The sequence below is a fragment of the Rhinoderma darwinii genome, chromosome 6 (genome assembly GCF_050947455.1).
Source record: "Rhinoderma darwinii isolate aRhiDar2 chromosome 6, aRhiDar2.hap1, whole genome shotgun sequence".
Lineage (NCBI taxonomy): Eukaryota > Metazoa > Chordata > Amphibia > Anura > Rhinodermatidae > Rhinoderma > Rhinoderma darwinii.
This window is the reverse complement of record NC_134692.1, coordinates 51,955,234-51,977,650: the sequence shown is the minus strand read 5'-3', so window position 1 is coordinate 51,977,650 and position 22,417 is coordinate 51,955,234.

Below are 22,417 nucleotides of genomic sequence, written 5' to 3'. Positions count from 1 at the left end.
ATAAATATATATATATATATATATATATATATATATATATATATATATATATATATATATGTATTTATTTTTAAAAGGTGTACATGGCAATCAATATTTCAATAAAAAGATATAATAAATATTGCTGGTATGCTGCATGTACTGTACCTACGTAAGAGTTCATTCACAGGACCTCACATTATGTGGGATAGAATTGCTCTATACGATTCACTTCTCATCACCCTTGTTCAGGAACATAGCTACCAGAGTAGCAGGCATAGCAGCAAAATAGATGCTGAAGGATCTTGCACCCACAATGAACTTGACTTGATCAGCTATCCTGCTGGTAGTTAAAAAACAGTCAGCTTAGTGCTGGCTAAACTGGGGTGTGTAGTGTAAGGGATCCCTTTTTTAATCCTCTAACCAATGTACAGAAATGTGGACTTTGCTGCAGGGAATTCCCAGAGTAGTCAATCTGCAGTTTGAGCAGATAAAGCAAACAGGCTTTAAAGAGGCTCTGTCGCCAGATCATAAGTGCCCTATCTCCTACATAATCTGATCTGCGCTGTGATGTAGATAACAGCAGTGGTTTTTATTTTGAAAAACTATCATTTTTGAGCAAGTTATGAGAAATTTTAGATTTAGTTTCTCAATAGACAACTGGGCGTGTTTTTAATTTTGACCAAGTGGGTGTTGTAAAGAAGTGTATGAGGCTGACCAATCAGTGACTAATCAGCCTCATACACTTCTCATTGTTCCAGCCCAGCATGATCCACAGCACAGTGTGATTGTGCAGTGAAAAAAGCTGGGCTGGAAGTGTATGACACTGATTGGTCACTGATTGGTCAGCGTCATACACTTCTTTAAACTAAAATCTAAAATTGCTCATAACTTGCTCAAAAATTATCGTTTTCAAAGTAAAAACCACTGCTGTTATCTACATTACAGCGCAGATCAGATTATGTAGGAGATAGGGCACTTATAATCTGGCGACAGAGCCTCTTTAAGAGGAGCCAGAAAATAGTGGTTACTAGGTATCAGCCCAGAGAGCAACAAAATCAGAGCATGAGGCAGAAGCAGGGACAGGCCAATGGTCAAATACCAGGAGAAAAATATCAGGTGCACGATACGGAAGGTTGGCAAATAGTCATACTGTCCAGGGTTAGTAACCAGTAGCAACGACAAGAAGAAGGAGAATCCAAAACACGTGTTTAAACAAGCCGGGTCAGAACGTAAACTTCACAATAGGATATAACACAAGAACCATAACAAATAACTGTCACTGAAGCCAGAAAGCAGAAGATTTAAATTCATATGGCGATGTGCAGAGAACTGCATTGCGGATTTCTAAACCGTCTAAGGGTGTTGCAACCCCAAAAGCATTTGTCACACAAAAAAATTATCTATATGCTTATACAGTTATTAAATCATACCATTATACCCATTGTGCCCCTTGTAAATATTGCCACACAGCCAATGTAGATAGCGCCACAATGTCCCCTGTAGATACTGCCACACACACAGTCCCGTCGATAGTGCCACACACACAGCCCCCTGTAGATAGTGCCACACAGCACCCCTTTTATATACTGCAACACACCCCCTCTTGTAGATAGTGTCACACAGCCCACTATTGTAAATTATGCCAACATATATTAGACATATGGGAAATATGAACTAGCAACTATTTTGTGTCTTACAAGCAGATACATTTAAAAACAGAAAAATGTTTTCAAAATTTTCTATTTTTGATAAATAAACACTGAATATATTGACCAAATTTTACAACTAACATAAATTCCAATGTGTCACGAGAAAACAACCTCAGAATTGCTTGGATGTGACACATAAAGTGACACATGTCAGATTTAAAAAATGGGCTCTGAGCCTTAAGGCCAAAACTGGGCTGCGTCATTAAGGGGTTAAAATTATATAAGCTGTGTTTGTACACTTTTGGTTATTAGTCCAGATAGGGACAATTATATATGCTGATAACTGATGGTAGGAGACGTAATAGCAATAATGGTTTAGCGTGGTATTTGATATATCAGTTGCTCACTATTGGTATTCCACCTCAGTTTTCTCTGCCCTGTTAGCCTGAACTTTTTAGGGAATATATTGGCTAGCTTAGCCCAGTTGTTATGGATTAATTAATAAACTAGATATTTTAAGCATTCTAATTCAGGCAATTTTTCTGTTTCAATCAAGTGAATGCAACATTGAAGACTTTATATATATATATATATATATATATATATATATATATATATATATATATATATATATATGTATATATATATATATATATATATATGTATATATATATATATATATATATATATATTGTCACTATATATGTTTGTGACATTGTGAAGTCAATGCACAAATTTGTTTGAAAACAAGAATTAAGTGAATACAGTACGCGACAGCGCTGATTTGAATCTTTTTTACATTTATGATTATTATTGATATACATAGGTTCTTTCATGTTAAGCTCTGTCACCACATTATAAGTGATCAGCGGTGATCAACTACATAATCTGATCGGCGCTGTAATGTAGGTAACAGCAGTGTTTTTTATTTTGAAAAACGATCATTTTTTAGCAAGTTATGAGCAATTTCAGATTTATGCTAATTACTTTCTTAATGCCCAACTGGGCGTTTTTAAACTTTTGATCAAGTGGGCGTTGTTCTGAGAAGTGTATGACACTGACCAATCAGCGTCATACACTTCTCACCATTCATGTCCATTTATACTCAGCACTGCGCGATCTCACGCTGTGCTGTCACATACACCCACATTAACTTTACTGAAGTGTCTTGAGAGTGAATAGACATCACCTCCAGCCAGGATGCAATGTCTATTCACACTCCCGATACTTCGGTATTTGTTTGGGATTTAATTTACTGCTCTGCGTGATCTCGTGAAATCACGCTGTGAATGACAGCGAGATCACACAGTGCTGTGATTAAGTCCCACATAAATTTACCGAAGTGTCGGAAGTGTGAATAGACACCGTGTCCTGGCTGGAGGTGATGTCTATTCACTCTCAAGACACTTCAGTAAAGTTAATGTGGGTGTATGTGACCGCACAGCGAGATCACGCTGTGCTGAGTACAAATGGACATGAATGGAGAGAAGTGTATGACGGTGATTGGTCAGCGTCATACACTTCTTTTTACAACACCCACTTGGTCAAAAGTTAAAAAACGTCCAGTTGGGCATTAAGAAACGAATTAGCATAAATATAAAATTGCTCATAACGTGCTCAAAAATGATTGTTTTTCAAAATAAAAAACACTGTTGTTATCTACATTACAGCACCAATCAGATTATGTAGGAGATAGGGCACTTATAATGTGGTGACAGAGCCTCTTTTAGTATAATCTAGTTTAATTCTTCTATCAGACAATATAAGCATCAGGACCTGCCAGACTTTATTTCTGACTACTATTGCTGCCTACACATCCCTTCTGCGGGCAGTTCTTTGGGCGAGGCGAGCATTCCATCCCGGGCCCCACACTGTTGTCACCACCATCACTCCATATACTTACCTTCCTGCACTTATCAGTTCCTCTTCCCCTCCAGATGCAACTCTGGCTCCTAACGCCGCCATTCAGCGTCAGGACTTTGTTTGCACGGCGCAGATAACGTCATGGTGCTAAATGGCATCAGGAGCCAGTGCTGCACCCAGAAGTGAGAGGGACTCGAATCAAGAGTGGTGACTGTTTAGGTATAATATGGTGGATACTGTTTGCCTAAAATGTGTCGATGTGTGCTAAAAAACTGGCGTAAACTAAGTCAACCACGCGGTGGTATAAGGAAGTGAAAAGTGTCTAAAATGTCTTAGCAAGTTTCAACAAATTTATTATACAGCGTATGCCACTGTAATAATAATAATAAATTTGATGCATCTTTTCAATTTCTGCCATAAGTTTACAGTGTCTAAATCTTAGTAAGTATGAGTAAATCTGCCCCAATGTTCCTCGTTTATGTAATTTCAGAGTTTCTAATACTCATGTAAAATCTTGAAAATATTATATAAAATTGTAAACAGAAATCTGTACAATATACCAAAGAGGGATATAGTAGTGATCACCCACCAATTATAAATAATTTATATATCAGACCAATATAGTTTTATTAGGAAGGTTAATCAAAAACAATTCCTTTAAATAATGTTTGCCTGCATCAAAACTAGATATCCAGACCAAAAAAACTAACAAAGATGCAATAATGCATAAGTATTGTATCAAAAATATAAAATATATTTTTATTGAACATATTAAAATAGAAAATATAAAAAGGTCCACAGACACACTAACAGAAAGACGACCATCACATGAACTCCTGCTAAGGACTGATACATAACATGTATATAAGCTGCTGGAGTAATGTAATGTACGTCCACCCTGACGCGCGTTTCGGCGCACTTGCATTCGTCTGGGGGTCCATACGAAGGCAAGTGTGACGAAACGTGCGTCGGGGTGGACGTCCATTACATTACTCCAGCAGCTTATGGGTCAGTATGGTGACATATTTTCTCAATAACTTTTCTTTTCATACAGACTAGTGTTGTATACGCATATACACATTATTTTGTATTTGGGCTTTGTCCATACTTTGGTCTGTTTGTATATGCCATACCTTACTCTCTGACTCATATATACATGTTATGTATCACTCCTTAGCAGGAGTTCATGTGATGGTCGTCTTTCTGTTAGTGTGTCTGTGGACCTTTTTATATGTTCTATTTTAATATGTTCAATAAAAATATATTTAATATTTTTGATACAATACTTATGTGTCATTGCATATTTGTTCGTTTTTTTGGTCTAGAAATCTGTACAAGTTTACTTCTCCAAAATTGTAATCACTCTGCTTCGCTGTATGGCCCCATGCACACGACCGTATTTAAATCTATCCAGAAATACTGTCCGTAAATACGGATCCATAGGCATCCGTATGTTATCCGTAAATACGGAAGGGTGTCTGTACATGTGGTCCGTATTGCATCCGTATTACGGATCCGTAAAAACAGAGGGAGCAGTCAAATTATGTCATCAGCATGTTGCATAGCACTTCCGTAAATACGGATGATATACGGATGCACATCTGTAGCCATCCGTATTTAAAGGATGCTCCCATAGACTTCTATGGGACAGTCCTTGCCGTAATTACTGACAAGAATAGGACAGGTTCTATAATTTTTTCAGCACGGACACCCATCAGTAAAAATACTGAAAGGTGTCCGTGGCCAATAGAAATGAATGGGTCCGTAATTACTGTCAGTATTTACTGTCCATAATTACTTATGAAAAATACTGTCGTGTGCATGGGGCCTTAGCCTCAAACCATGTAAATCAATGCTACTATCTCTAATTCTCAATACTTAATTTCACTTTATTCTGAAACCTTTGTTATGATGCGGGCATATGGGTGGGGCACCTTTCTAACCTAGCAAGTATTCTCAGTGGCTAATTTTAGCCACTAAAAAAAGTGCAACATTGAAACCAAAATTTAAAAAAAAAGTACAAATAGGCAGGAGTAAAAAAAGGAAAGAAAAACTTTGTGAAAGAGTTATTACAAGCAACCTTGTGCTGGATAATATGGAGAAAGTTTTACCTTGAGCATTTTGCGTCAAGTGTTTCAAGAATATTCTTCTCAAACCATCTAGAGCTGTTGAACAGAATACTAAAGTATAAAAGTATCTTAAATGCAGGGTGACAATAACTAAGGTGATATCTACATTAAACTTTTATTGTTCAACTCTTCATAGGAAGGATGCTGCATGGTAACACAAAATCAAATCAGTAGCAATAGGATATCATTTATTTATCATCAACAGTGTCAAAGAGGGGTCCAACAGAGAACTTATTGTACTGTATATGAAAGCCGTCTTTATAAGTTTATATTTTATTACTGCCGCCATCAGTGCCGTTTTTACACATTGATAGGCCCAGTGCAATGATGTCATGAGTGGGCACCTTCCCTTCCGGGAAAGAAGCATGTGACTACATGACATAAAGATAAAATATGACCAGTCATTATCATTAGTCATGATTTAACAAAATAAATTATGCTTCACATTTTAGATATAATTAGAATGTGTAAAACATACATTTTTTTATATTATTCATATTACAGTGAATGAAATCAGCCATACAGACACATTAAGTGAAGAGTTGAAGATCTGTCTAATTCTGAGCACTAGGTGGTGTTAGAAACCCTAAAACCATAATAAAATACACGACTCGGCTTCAAACACTTGGTATGGTTAGCTTTTGCTTATTTGATAGAAAACATTTATTGATGTTTCTTTATTATATTTTTCAGGCAAAGCAAAATGAAAAATAACGAATACAGTGATCTAAAAAAATAATAATAAAAAAAACAAATTACCCCTTTTCTAGATGTTCTCTATTTGTCAAAATGAGTGGTTCCTGGTCTTCTTTTCCCTACATGATAGCAAACATATAAATATACATATATCCCATGCAGCTGTAAAATAGGGAAATAAAAAATAAATAAAAAGTAATGAAATAATATGACAGTTACATCTCTACTTGGATCGAACATTCTGCATAAGACAAGTTATGTGTTTTGCATTGGCTTTATACCCTCATGTGGCGCAGCATCGTGCAGAATGTATTCTATCCCAAATCTACAAAAAAGTAACCCTTCACTTCACCTGTTGTCTACCATAAGACATTAATGCATCTATTAGATGCTCATAAGAAGTTAATAAAACAGGCACAGGGCGTCCATTGTACATCATCCAAAACCAGGAGTATTGTTTGACACTTTCACTATCCTTCTGAGGAGAAACCGTGGACGGCACTTGAGAAGGAGAGCCCTGACCATTTGCAGCTCTCCCTCAAAAAGTGGTGCATCTAGAATTTGCTCCATGCCTGTTGTATTAACTCCTTATGGGCATGTTTAGCCTATGAAGTGCCACTTTCTCATGACATATTGAGTAATCAAGAAGGAATGAAGGAAAACTGTATTTGTTTCCAAGTTTTACATCCAATACACAGAATAAATGTGTGCAATTTTTCTTTACAGTTAATTCTGGTTAGTTACCCCTATCCTACGGTGTCCTAACTTGCTGATTGGCGAGTTTCTGACAGCTGGAACCCCCACAGATCATGAGAACGGGGGTCCCGTACCCCCTGTTTGAATGGCTCTGCAGGTCGCTCATGTGCGCTGCCGCTCCATTCATTCTCTATCGGCATGCCGGAGATAGCAGAGTACAGTGTTCGTTATCGTGGCGGCACCAGCTGTCGGAAACCCGCCGATCAACAAGTTACACCTATCCTAAGGATAGGGAAGCACTTGTTCTAACCGGAATACATATTTAAGGCATGCTTGGAGTTCCTATTTGATGTAATGTTCTAGCAACTCTGTTACCAATTAAACATGTCAATACTAAACAAGAAAATATGATTATCTTATCAAGATTATAAAAGGTCATGTTGCAAAAAAGAGTACACGAGGACCAGGGGTAAGTGGGTTAGGCAACTGGGGTATGTATTTATTTGGAGGGTCTGGACTCGGTTATGTATATATTCCCTAAGCCACAATCGATTTGGTACTGGCTAAATTGTGGTGTAGAGTTTAAGAGATCTAAGGACAAAGCAGCAAAAAGGAACACCTGGAAAATAAGGCACTCGACTCTTAGGCTATGTTCACAGAGTTTTTTGCAGGCGGAATTTCTGCCTCAAAATTCTGTTTGAAAGTTTGAGGCAGATTTTCCTCTCCCTGCACGCCGATTTTCGCTGCGTTTTTCACTGCATTTTTGGCCCACGGCCATTGAGCACCACGGGCATAAAACGCTGTCAATGGGAGGTCAGAGGCATAAATGCCCAAAGATAGGGCATGTCCCTTCTTTCTCCCGCGAGGCAGTTTTACCGCTCGCGGGGAAAAAGACGCCTCCACCTCCCATTGAAAGAGAGGCATTTTCGGGCCGTTTTTGACGAGTTTTGCGACGCCTTTTCCGCGTCAAAAAACTCTGTGTGAACATACCCTCAAGTTGTAAAAGTATCTAAATTTATTAGAATCTATTATATAGCCGAGAAGGACATTGTGTCCGAAGCTCACATAGAGCTTCGCCCACATAGAACTCCGCCCACAGCCAGAAGACTGAGGAAGAAGATGTGAGTGATTAGGGACGTAGCTATAATGCCCTCCCTCCCATACACAGTATAATGTCCCTATATGTATGGACCTAATAGAAAAATAATAACATACATACTTACCTATCCCCGTTCCCCTACCGGGTGGAGGATCCTTTTCCTCCTCCGGTCTGTGCGATGTGAGTGCAGACAGGCGTGATGATGTCACTACATCGCGCCGCCCTTCACTGAGCTGCTCACAGCACACTGAGCACAGTGCAGACGAGGCAAAGGATGCTCCACCCGTCGTGGGAATGGGGATAGGTAAGTATGTATGTTATTATTTTTCTATTAGGTCCTTACATATGGGGGCATTATACTGTGTATGGGCAATGAGGGGGCATTATACTGTGTATGGGAGGGAGGGGGGCATTATACTATGTATGGGAGGGAGGGGGGCATTATACTGTGTATGGGAGGGAGGGGGGCATTATACTGTGTATGGGAGGGAGGGGGCATTATACTGTGTATGGGAGGGAGGGGGGCATTATACTGTGTATGGGAGGGAGGGGGGCATTATACTGTGTATGGGAGGGAGGGGGGCATTATACTGTGTATGGGAGGGAGGGGGGCATTATACTGTGTATGGGAGGGAGGGGGGCATTATAGTGTGTATGGGAGGGAGGGGGGCATTATACTGTGTTTGGGAGGGAGGGGGGCATTATACTGTGTTTGGGAGGGAGGGGGGCATTATACTGTGTATGGGAGGGAGGGGGGCATTATACTGTGTATGGGAGGGAGGGGGGCATTATACTGTGTATGGGAGGGAGGGGGGCATTATACTGTGTATGGGAGGGAGGGGGGCATTATACTGTGTATGGGAGGGAGGGGGGCATTATACTGTGTATGGGAGGGAGGCGGCATTATACTGTGTATGGGAGGGAGGGGGGCATTATACTGTGTATGGGAGGGAGGGGGGCATTATACTGTGTATGGAAGGGAGGGGGGCATTATACTGTGTATGGGAGGGAGGGGGCATTATACTGTGTATGGGAGGGAGGGGGGCATTATACTGTGTATGGGAGGGAGGGGGGCATTATACTGTGTATGGGAGGGAGGGGGGCATTATACTGTGTATGGGAGGGAGGGGGGCATTATACTGTGTATGGGAGGGAGGGGGGCATTATACTGTGTATGGGAGGGGGGCATTATACTGTGTATGGGAGGGGGCATTATACTGTGTATGGGAGGGAGGGGGCATTATACTGTGTATGGGAGGGAGGGGGGCATTATACTGTGTATGGGAGGGAGGGGGGCATTATACTGTGTATGGGAGGGAGGGGGGCATTATACTGTGTATGGGAGGGAGGCGGCATTATACTGTGTATGGGAGGGAGGGGGGCATTATACTGTGTATGGGAGGGAGGGGGGCATTATACTGTGTATGGAAGGGAGGGGGGCATTATACTGTGTATGGGAGGGAGGGGGCATTATACTGTGTATGGGAGGGAGGGGGGCATTATACTGTGTATGGGAGGGAGGCGGCATTATACTGTGTATGGGAGGGAGGGGGGCATTATACTGTGTATGGGAGGGAGGGGGGCATTATACTGTGTATGGGAGGGAGGGGGGCATTATACTGTGTATGGAAGGGAGGGGGGCATTATACTGTGTATGGGAGGGAGGGGGCATTATACTGTGTATGGGAGGGAGGGGGGCATTATACTGTGTATGGGAGGGAGGGGGGCATTATACTGTGTATGGGAGGGAGGGGGCATTATACTGTGTATGGGAGGGAGGCGGCATTATACTGTGTATGGGAGGGAGGGGGGCATTATACTGTGTATGGGAGGGAGGGGGGCATTATACTGTGTATGGGAGGGAGGGGGTATTATACTGTGTATGGGAGGGAGGGGGGCATTATACTGTGTATGGGAGGGGGCATTATACTGTGTATGGGAGGGAGGGGGCATTATACTGTGTGTGAGAGGGAGGGGGCATTATATTGTGTATGGGAGGGAGGGGGCATTATACTGTGTATGGGAGGGAGGGGGCATTATACTGTGGGGCAGCTATGGGGAGCATTATTCTGTTGGGGGCGCAGCTATGGGGAGCATTATGCTGTGTGGGGGAAGCTATGGGGAGCATTATGCTGTGTGGGGGAAGCTATGGGGGGCATTATACTGTGTGAGGGCACCTATGGAGGGCATTATACTGTGTATGGGAGGGAAGGGGCATTATACTGTGTATGGGAGGGAGTGGGGTATTATACTGTGTATGGGAAGGAGGGGGGCATTATACTGTGTACGGGAGGGGGCATTATACTGTGTATCGGAGGGAGGGGCATTATACTGTGTATGGGAGGGAGGGGGCATTATGCTGTGTATGGGAGGGAGGGGGCATTATGCTGTGTATGGGAGAGAGGGGGCATTATACTGTGTATGGGAGGGAGGGGGGCATTATACTGTGTATGGGAGGGAGGGGGGCATTATACTGTGTATGGGAGGGGGGCATTATACTGTGTATGGGAGGGGGCATTATACTGTGTATGGGAGGGAGGGGGCATTATACTGTGTATGGGAGGGAGGGGGGCATTATACTGTGTATGGGAGGGAGGGGGGCATTATACTGTGTATGGGAGGGAGGGGGGCATTATACTGTGTATGGGAGGGAGGCGGCATTATACTGTGTATGGGAGGGAGGGGGGCATTATACTGTGTATGGGAGGGAGGGGGGCATTATACTGTGTATGGAAGGGAGGGGGGCATTATACTGTGTATGGGAGGGAGGGGGCATTATACTGTGTATGGGAGGGAGGGGGGCATTATACTGTGTATGGGAGGGAGGGGGGCATTATACTGTGTATGGGAGGGAGGCGGCATTATACTGTGTATGGGAGGGAGGGGGGCATTATACTGTGTATGGGAGGGAGGGGGGCATTATACTGTGTATGGAAGGGAGGGGGGCATTATACTGTGTATGGGAGGGAGGGGGCATTATACTGTGTATGGGAGGGAGGGGGGCATTATACTGTGTATGGGAGGGAGGGGGGCATTATACTGTGTATGGGAGGGAGGGGGGCATTATACTGTGTATGGGAGGGAGGCGGCATTATACTGTGTATGGGAGGGAGGGGGGCATTATACTGTGTATGGGAGGGAGGGGGGCATTATACTGTGTATGGGAGGGAGGGGGTATTATACTGTGTATGGGAGGGAGGGGGGCATTATACTGTGTATGGGAGGGGGCATTATACTGTGTATGGGAGGGAGGGGGCATTATACTGTGTGTGAGAGGGAGGGGGCATTATATTGTGTATGGGAGGGAGGGGGCATTATACTGTGTATGGGAGGGAGGGGGCATTATACTGTGGGGCAGCTATGGGGAGCATTATTCTGTTGGGGGCGCAGCTATGGGGAGCATTATGCTGTGTGGGGGAAGCTATGGGGAGCATTATGCTGTGTGGGGGAAGCTATGGGGGGCATTATACTGTGTGAGGGCACCTATGGAGGGCATTATACTGTGTATGGGAGGGAAGGGGCATTATACTGTGTATGGGAGGGAGTGGGGTATTATACTGTGTATGGGAAGGAGGGGGGCATTATACTGTGTACGGGAGGGGGCATTATACTGTGTATCGGAGGGAGGGGCATTATACTGTGTATGGGAGGGAGGGGGCATTATGCTGTGTATGGGAGGGAGGGGGCATTATGCTGTGTATGGGAGAGAGGGGGCATTATACTGTGTATGGGAGGGAGGGGGGCATTATACTGTGTATGGGAGGGGGGCATTATACTGTGGGGGCAGCTATGGGGAGCATTATGCTGTGTGGGGGAAGCTATGGGGGGCATTATACTGTGTGGGGGCAGCTATGGGGGGCATTATACTGTGGGGGCAGCTATGGAGGGACTTATACTGTGTATGGGAGGGAGGGGAGCATTATACTGTGTATGGGAGGGAGGGGGGATTATACTGTGTATAGGAGGGAGGGGGCATTATACTGTGTATGAGAGGGAGGGGAGCATTATACTGTTGGGGCAACTATGGGGAGCATTATGCTGTGTGGGGGAAGCTATGGGGGGCATTATACTGTGTTGAGGAATCTATGGGGGGCATTATACTGTGTAGGGGAAGCTATGGGGGGCATTATACTGCGTGGGGGCAGCTATGGGGGGGCATTATACTGTGGGGGCAGCTATGGGGGGCATTATACGGTGTGGGGGCATCTATGGGGGGCATTATACTGTGTGGGGAAAAGCTATGTGGGGCATTATACTGTGGGGGCAGCTATGGGGAGTATTATACTGTGTGTGGGGGCAGCTATGGGGGGCATTATACGGTGTGGGGGCAGCTATGGGGAGCATTTATATATATTAACAGACCACTGCATTCCTTTTGCTAGCAAATCCGTGTAACGGGTTTTCTATACTAGTAATTGTGTATAATAAAAAATAAAATAATATAAAAAAGCCGCATCAGGGGTGATCCTGTATGACAGTGAGTACGTCACAAACCAAGCCAGGTGAAAACCAATTAGTCCACAATTCCAAAATGCGTATAAGTGCAGCACCAGCATAACAAAAGGTTCTATTAGCAGAATACATAAACCTTGTCAAACAATGTACACAATATTTGACTAAAAAGATTAATAATAAATAAACAGAGTACACAATAATTATATGAACATTAGATATACAAATACAGTTTAGGGGTACTACAACATGCACTATATCAAATTATGCAGTAGTGTAAGTGAGTAATAAGCCTGCAACTTAAAGGGGCTCTGTCACCAGATTTTGCAACCCCTATCTGCTATTGCAGCAGATAGGCGCTGCAATGTAGATTACAGTAACATTTTTATTTTTAAAAAACGAGCATTTTTGGCCAAGTTATGGCCATTTTTGTATTTATGCAAATGAGGCTTGCAAAAGTACAACTGGGCGTGTTGAAAAGTAAAAGTACAACTGGGCGTGTATTATGTGCATACATCGGGGCGTGTTTACTACTTTTACTAGCTGGGCTTTCTGACGAGAAGTATCATCCACTTCTCTTCAGAACGCCCAGCTTCTGGCAGTGCAGATCTGTGACGTCACTCACAGGTCCTGCATCGTGTCGGCACCAGAGGCTACAGATGATTCTGCAGCAGCATCAGCGTTTGCAGGTAAATCGATGTAGCTACTTACCTGCAAACGCTGATGCTGCTGCAGAATCAACTGTAGCCTCTGGTGCCGATGTGGCCGACACGATGCAGGACCTGTGAGTGACGTCACAGATCTGCACTGCCAGAAGCCGGGCGTTCTGAAGAGAAGTGGATGATACTTCTCATCAGAACGCCCAGCTAGTAAAAGTAGTAAACACGCCCCGATGTACACACATAATACACGCCCAGTTGTACTTTTACTTTTCAACACGCCCAGTTGTACTTTTGCAAGCCTCATTTGCATAAATACAAAAATGGCCATAACTTGGCCAAAAATGCTCGTTTTTAAAAAATAAAAACGTTACTGTAATCTACATTGCAGCGCCTATCTGCTGCAATAGCAGATAGGGGTTGCAAAATCTGGTGACAGAGCCTCTTTAATGTAGTGCCACACCAACCATACAATCTGATTGACAGGGAACAAAACCATATAATGTATACTGATTAGTCAGCAACAAATCGGGGATAAGTGGCAGAAACACAGCCAAGATAGTAATAAGTGACTGGTCAAATTAGACAGCATGATAAATGCAGATGTCGATCATCCAGCACCATAGAGACCTATAGACAAATTATGCACAGCATGTATTCCAAGTTGAAAGAATATGTCCAGGACAAATATCAGTGTAATCCACAATTGGATTATGGTAAATCTAAAGAAGATACTCATAAATGAATGATGCACCTCAGCCAAGGTGGATGAGTTGAGTAGGCCACATAATGCGAGCTTGACAGACTTGGCAAAATTGATCTTAGTCCAGGGTAGATCACAGTGCCTCTGATATGCAGGTATACTGGATTGGCCAAAATCGCGGCAAGCAGCGTCGCGTGTAGCTGTCCAGGTATATCGGGCAATACAGAAGCAAAAGTTGAAATAGAAGTAAAGCCTAGTCAGGTAGCATATAACCTCCGTTGTTGCCACTGTCAGGTTCCAAGTAAGGGTAAATAGTATCACAGGCTAATCATATGAGGCGGCACGCAGGGCAGCTCATACATGGACATGGTTAAACACACGGGATCCCAGGCGTGTAACGTCAGAGCATAGGTTAAGTTCGCTGATGCGTTTCGTCACCACGTGACTTCCCCAGAGCTTCTGAGGAATCTCCCTGGTCTTCATCCTTAAGGAGGCTATGTCACCAGATTATAAATGCCCTATCTCCTATATAATCTGATTGGTGCTGTAATGTAGATAACAACAGTGGTTTTTATTTTGAAAAACGATAATTTTTGAGCAAGTTATGAGCTAGTTTAGATTTATGCTAATGACTCTCAATGGACAACTGGGCGTGTTTTTACTTTTTACCAACTGGGTGTTGTACAGAGGAGTGTATGAGGCTGACCAATCAGTTACTAATCAGTTTCCTACACTTCTCATTGTTCCAGCCCAGCATGATCCACAGCACAGTGTGATTGTGCAGTGAAAGAAGTAAACACGCCCAGTTGCTTAAAACACAATACACGCCCAGTTGGAAATAAGAGAAAACACACCCAGTTGTCCATTAGAAAGGCTCATTTGCATAAATATAAAATTGCTCATAACTTAGCCAAAAATGATCGTTTAAAATAAAAACTGTTATCTACATTGCAGCGCCGATCACATGCAATAGGAGATAGGGATTTGATAATCTGGTGACAGAGCCTCTTTAAGCCCCTGCAAGGAAGTATGGACTTTCCTGGCCGGATTTGTAGATCACAATCTTCAGAATAGTTCCTGATTGGCAGCAGATATGCTGTAGCATAGAACTTGTAGCGAAGTATGGAACGTAGACAGGGGTCGTCAATTGATGAGAGGCAAGGATCGAATAAGTGGAAATGTAAGACGGAATTGTAGCCAGAAGTCGATACCAGGAGAACCACCAGAATAAGAAGACAAATCCAAAGGGCAAAATAGATGCGTAATCCAGAAACAAAGCCAAGTTTAGGATCATGAGTCAGGCACACAGTCAAATAGCCATAGGCACAATAGTCTAAGTCAGATATTCTTTGTGGTCAGCTGGACTCCAGGAACAATTTTGGGACACAGGCACCAATGCTTATCAGTACCTCTTTTGGCCTTAGCAGGACATAGACTATCTAAAAAGGGGATTTGCCTGACGACTCGGAAAGTGGTTGTTGTGAGCAAAAGGTAGGATTTCGGACCAGTTATACTGATGAGAATTAGCATAGGTATGGAGGTAATTAAGAACCTTGTTAAGCTGTTCCATCTGACTGTTACTCTGAGGACTGTAAGTCCAGAGGTATATTTAAAGTTTAACACCGTGCCCTCCAGCAATTAGAATCAAACTTTACTTCTCTATCTGAGACAATATGAGCTGGAAGACCATGGAGGCGGAATATTTATTTGAAGAATATCTGTGCCAACTGAGGAGCTGAGGGCAGACCATTCCTTTTTTTCTTCTAAATGATACTTATTTGTAAGTGGTGTATACTTTTGTCAAGGCAAAAAAAGTATTTTTCCTGAATATACTACCAGAGCTGAGGGCAGACCAGACAGCTGTAGAATATGGGCTATTTTAGAGAATCGATCGACCACTACCCAAAGTATAGTAACTCCTTGAGCAGGAGGGAGATCGGTCACAAAGTCCATACAGATCTTAGTCCAGGGTTCGGTTGGAATGGCAAGGGCTGGAGAAATGTGATGGTGCTAGCCTAAAAGTTTTTAACTAAGCACAGGTAGTACAGAAGGCAATGAACTCTTTAACTTACTATCACCAGTTTGGGCACCAACAATATTGCTATTCTCTGGTACGCTTTACTCAAGAAGAACATCTTTCTAGGATCAGGATGATGGAGAACAGGAGCTGAAGTGAAACGTAATTGAGATAGCAGAAGGCTTGAACTGCAGAAGCTGTCCAATCCCGCTTAGCCCACTTTTTGATTATGGCAGTGAGTAAAGAGACTACTTAAGATAATTTTTTTTAATAAATTGACGATAATAATTTGCAAAACCCAAAAATCTATGGACAGCTTTGAAACCCGCATGATGAGGCCAATTTTGAATAGTAGAAACCTTAACTGGATCCTCTGCACCATCAGGGGAGATGATGTAGCCCAGGAATGGAAGTTCTGATCTTTTGAACAGGAATTTCTCCAACATAGCAAATAGGGAATTTTGTTAAGGCTGGAGTAATACAGAACAGAGATGAGAACAATGAGTTTTCAGTTTTTGGAAGTAGTTTAAAGGCGTTGGATGCTTTATATTTATATATATAATGTTTTCTAAACAATGAATAACGGGGATATATGGGGGACTAATATACTGTGGTCAGAATTTCTGATCTGTTTTATTTCATTTTAAATTGCCACCCCCTGGTTATCCTGGTGTTTCCCCCTTGCAACCCCTCTACAGAAGTTAAAAAAGATGGTCTTATGACAAGCTCCCTGAAACGTTAAGGGTTCACCATAAGATTTCACCTCATGATGAGCAAGTTTTGCTGAGAAAAGTAGGGTTGCAGGAGAATCGGCAAGCAAGTGCACGTCAAACTGGATAACTGCGAAACTGACTACCCACAGAAGGTATGCACACCCATATTAAGGAGCAATATATGAAAAATACTTTATTAACATGTAGTATACAAAGCAATTATATATACATATTCATACATACAAACAATACAATTAAAACACCACTAAAAACACAGGGAAAGACAAATGAGGGTCATAGAAGATAAGATGCCCCTCTTGCGCTGAGAACCCAGAGTAAGGGATAGGACCAGACTGATGATGAACATAACAAATGCTATCTATGCCATTTAAGGTTCCCTAAATAAAGTGCTATATGCTCAAAAACTATATATGACAAGGCGCACAGACACAGACGATTGAATCATACAAAAGACGACAAAATACAAGAAACCTTTGTAACTGTAACGGGGGACAAATATTGTATACAAAAACACACAAATGAAAAAATAAAACTAAAAAAAGTGGGAAAAAGTAATAAGAATAATTAGAGAGAGTAGAGTGGCCAAAACAAACATTGCAGAAAAAGACATGCAGGATCAAGCTATTATCGATCACATCTAAGTTCATAACTTAGCTGTGATCGATAATGGGTGGATCCCCCGAAGACCCACTGTCACTGAACCCGTCACTCCTGCTGACCTGATGGATACAGGTCTCAGCGCAAGATACTGCTGTTCTGTATACAAGATACAAAGCAGTTGTATCTCAAAAAGTAAAAATATTTTTTAATAAAATGTAATTACACAGTTGCACCAATCACACTGATACACATTTTTATTTATAAAAAAATATATATGTTTTTAAAGCTGTACATAGCCTTTAACAGGTTATAGGTAATGTTTTAGCAAAAAATGACATTATTTAAATCAGATTTTCATTCTAAACATCTCTTCAGTCAATCCCTGGTCTCTGCTGGTGGGCACTGTACTCCCCCACTGCCTGGCGACAGTAATAATCTATGACATTTATTACTCTGCCAATTATCTCCCATTAATTTTTGCTGCCATAAAGCACACACACCCTGCTGCACTATGTATAAAAACAATAAGAGAAGTGTGGAAGTGTGTATCTCTAAAACGGCTGTCCCTAAGGAAAAAAATAATAGCTACAATATTTGAAAAAAACAAACAAACATAATTTCTGTTCTTCACACTTAAATCTAATTAATCAAAAATGATATACATGCAAATAAGAGTTATGACATCAGCCATATTCTGCATACTGAATGTTTAAAAAATGGTCACTAAAGAGTGTCGGGCATAATTTTCATCATTGGGAGGAGTTTAAAGAAAGCTAAGCTTACTACCTATAGGGTGAGGCCCCGCAGAGCGGCATTGATGCAGGCACGATTCATCTGACAGCCACACCAGTACTCTGTTTGGCGCGGTTCTTAAATTGCTCTTTAACCCTTTCATGACCAAGGTTTATTGATGCCCCTGTGTCCAGGTCAAATTTTCAATTTCTGATGTGCACTTCTTTAAACGATATTATCTTTGAATATTCAAACTATTTTTACTTTGTTTTTCTACAAGACTTATGAGGCTTTAATTTTCTAGATTCGTTGAATTAATTCCATGTTTTACATTTTTATTATACGATCAGGCAAATCACAAAAAATGTGGAAAAAACACTTTTTGTGTGTGTGTGTATATATATATACCGTTGCAGCTCTTTAACAGTTAGCCTTCTTCACTCTCCAGGAGGGAGAACAAGACTAAAGTGTTAAAATAAAAGTTTTGGTACCTTATCTGTCCAGATAACGAGCACACTGGCTCCGTTATCTCTGGGCAGAAGCCAAGGGAGGGAGAAGGAGGGGGAGAGAAAAGTGAAGACTGCTTCATTGTGAGCAGCGCTGCACTTGTAACTTTAGTTTCATAAAAAAAATATGTTTGGTTTATGAAACGAGGTCAAAGAGGTGTCGGCACTTGTAAAGAGAACCGACACATAAATAAGTGTAGAGCTGCTCACGCTGAAGCAGCTTCTGCACTCATTAAAGAGGCGCTGTCACCAGATTAACAAATCCCTATCTCCTATTGAATTTGATCGGCGCTGCAATGTAGATAACAGCAAAGTTTTTTTTTTTTTAAAAACAATAATTTTTGCCCAAGTTATGAGCAATTTTATATTTATGCAAATTAGCTTTTCAATGGACAACTGGGCGTGTTTTCTCGTTTTACCAAATGGGCGTGTATTGTGTTTTTACCAACTGGGCGTGTATTGTGTTTTTACCAACTGGGCGTGTATTGTGTTTTTACCAACTGGGCTTTGTGAATAGAAGTGTATGATGCTGACAAATCAGCGTCATACACTTCTCATCGTTCCCACCCAGCTTCTTTCACTGCAGACACACAGCGTGACGTCACCCACAGGTCCTTCAACCTTGGCGTCGGACAGAGAAGATACATGGTGATGCTGCTGCAGATTCAACTGTACCCTCTGACGCCTGGAGCCGATGTGTCTTCTCTCTTCCGACGCCAAGGTTGAAGGACCTGTGGGTGACGTCACGCTGTGTGTCTGCAGTGACAGAAGCTGCGTGGGAACGATGAGGTCACCCACAGGTCCTTCAACCTTGGCATCAGAAGAGAGAAGACATATCGGCTCCAGGCGTCAGAGGGTACAGTTGAATCTGCAGCAGCATCACCATGTGCAGGTAAGCAAAGTAAACTCCCTAGAGACGAGCATATTACCTTCTCGGACGGCTGGAGCCCATGTATCTTCTCTGTCCGACTCCAAGATTGAAGGACCTGTGGGTGACGTCACGCTGTGTGTCTGCAGTGAAAGAAGCTGGGTGAGAACGATGAGAAGTGCATGACGCTGATTTGTCAGCGTCATACACTTTTATTCACAACGCCCAGTTGGTAAAAACACAATACACGCCCAGTTGGTAAAAACACAATACACGCCCAGTTGGTAAAAACACAATACACGCCCAGTTGGTAAAACGAGAAAACATGCCCAGTTGTCCATTGAAAAGCTCATTTGCATAAATATAAAATTGCTCATAACTTGGGCAAAAATTATCGTTTTAAAAAAAACAAAAAACGTTGCTGTTATCTACATTGCAGCGCCGTTCAGATTCAATAGGAGATAGGGATTTGATAATCTGGTGACAGAGCCTCTTTAAACCCTGATGCACGCTGCAAACGTCTATATACGTGCTAACTGCATGGGCATTGGCAGTTAGAACGTATATAACCGTATGGCAGTCGTGAAGGTGTTAATAGCCGAAAGGCTGCTGCGGGTACAACAACTGTTTATCTGCATGTAAACAGCCATTTACCCTTACCCTTACCCTTACTACCTTGATTTAGATGATCTGGAGTTCCACCCTGCACCTGTTTGTAGTTGTTTGATTGGCCATTATAGCTAAAATAATTCAGTGAAAGGACTTCCGTTTTATGTATTTTAATGCATTATACTGTTCATAGTGTTATCAACTTCCGTTTGACAGTTGGATGTGTACAAACCGTCCTTAGTAGATCTGGTATTCATGCATAATCTGGAGTAAGCTAAACTGTATTTTAAATAAATAAGAAAAAAAAAATATATATATATATATATATATATATATATATATATATATTTATTTTTTTATTTTTTTGTGACATGGCTAGATGGAAATCTGGGTTTGCTGTGCCGTGCTTTCTAGGTCTTCTGCAGAGAACACACTAGCAGGTTGAGCTGTATGTACAGTTTAGACCTAAATCTCCATAATGGTTGCATTTGGGGTTTCACAATGGCTTGCACTGTGGCGTGTTGGTACTTGCCAAGTTGTGTAAGTCATTCAATGTTTTTGCTTTGGGAATGGGGATAATGACTATTCTTTTTCTAAATGTTGTTCAGTTGAGTTGATAACACCAAAATATTAGTATTCTTTGTAACAATTAGTTAGGTAGCCGACTGTAATTACCCACATCATAGTGGGAAAGCGTCCCCCCCAAATCAGGGTGAGTAAACCACAATGTCCGCACTTACAGCAACTTAACTAACTTGAACCTTTTTAACTCCATGTTTGATTTACAGATACCTGTATTGTAAAAATACATGCAAATAGGGTCAGATGATACTATCAAACGTAATATAGTATTTCTGGTGCCATGTTCTGTGCAGCCCAGTCCTTCGCAGCCCACCCTGTACCTACCATGCTGAACACACTCTCTGAATAGACACTAGAAGTTTGGCAGAGACCAGACCCCCTAAACTAATACAGATCCCAGACCCCCTAAATACAGACCCCTAAATAAAGGCTCCTAAACTAATACAGACCCAAGACCAGGTCCCTTAAATACAGTCTCCTTAAACTAATACAGACCCCAGACCAGATCCCCTAAATACAGACCTTTTAAACTTATACAGACTCCAGATCCAGGGTTGGTTTTAGACAAATTGTGGCCCTGGGCAAAGTTAAAAGTGGGGCCCCAAATGCTGAATTACTGTATCAATAATGCAGTCAATTCAGAAGAACTGCATCGCTGATTTATAGCACGTCCAGGAGTGATGCAAGCCCCAAAGCATATGTCCCCCCTCTCACACAAAAAAAGAATCTATATACATATACAGTAATTAAATCATAACAGTATACCAGATTATATTACCTGCATACTGTTACTGAATACAACTCACTATTATAAGACTGATATTACCAATAATAACACATTATAAGGCCTAAATAATATTGCCATGCCATAACCACATAGTGAGTGAATAACACCCCATTACTGTTGCGGAATAATACTGCTATACATAGACCAATATTACTACCGTATAGTGACCATATAGTAGTAGATGCCAGTTATACACAGGAGCTCTGCAGACGATATAAGGGATAACAGCACATTTATATCCAGTGACTCACAGGTGATGTTTTCTCTGATTAGAGTCATTCACTTTGATTTTTTTTTCCATCTGGCCCAGGCCACTGTGACAACTTATTCCAGCCACGACTCGTCTTTGCAGAATTTGACACACAGACATGTTGGTTTCTCGCTTTTCCAGCACCCTCCCCACCTATACCCCATCCTCTAAACAAACTCGTAATCCACATTGCACTAGATGGTAATAATGATCCCACAGTGCTCGACACAATAAAATTGCTGTATTAGTAAACGTGCCCCCTTTGTGCCCCCACGGTAAAATGCCTCCTTTGTGCCCCCTGTATATAGCGTCACAGCATCCTCTGTAGATAGTGCCACACACAGCCCCCTGTAGATAGCGCCACACACAGCCCCCTGTAGATAGCGCTACACACAGGCCCCTGAAGATAGCGCCACACACAGCCCTCCCTCTTGTATATAGTGCCATACAGACCCCCCTAGTAGATAGTGCCACACAGACCCCCCTTGTATATAGTGCCACACAGCCCCCTCTCTCTTGTATATAGTGCTACACAGTCCCCCTCCCTTGTATATAATGTCAAACAGCCCCCTCTCTCTTGTATATAGTACCACACAGCCCCCCTCTCCCTTGTATAGTGTCCCACAGCACCCCATATAGTGCCACACAGCCACCCCTGATATATAGTGCCACATAGCCCCCTTGTATATAGTGCCACAAAGCCCCCCATTTTATATAGTGTCACTCAGCCACCCCTTGTATATAGTGCCACACAGCCCCCCTTGTATATACTGCCATACAGACCCTTGTATATAGTGCCACACA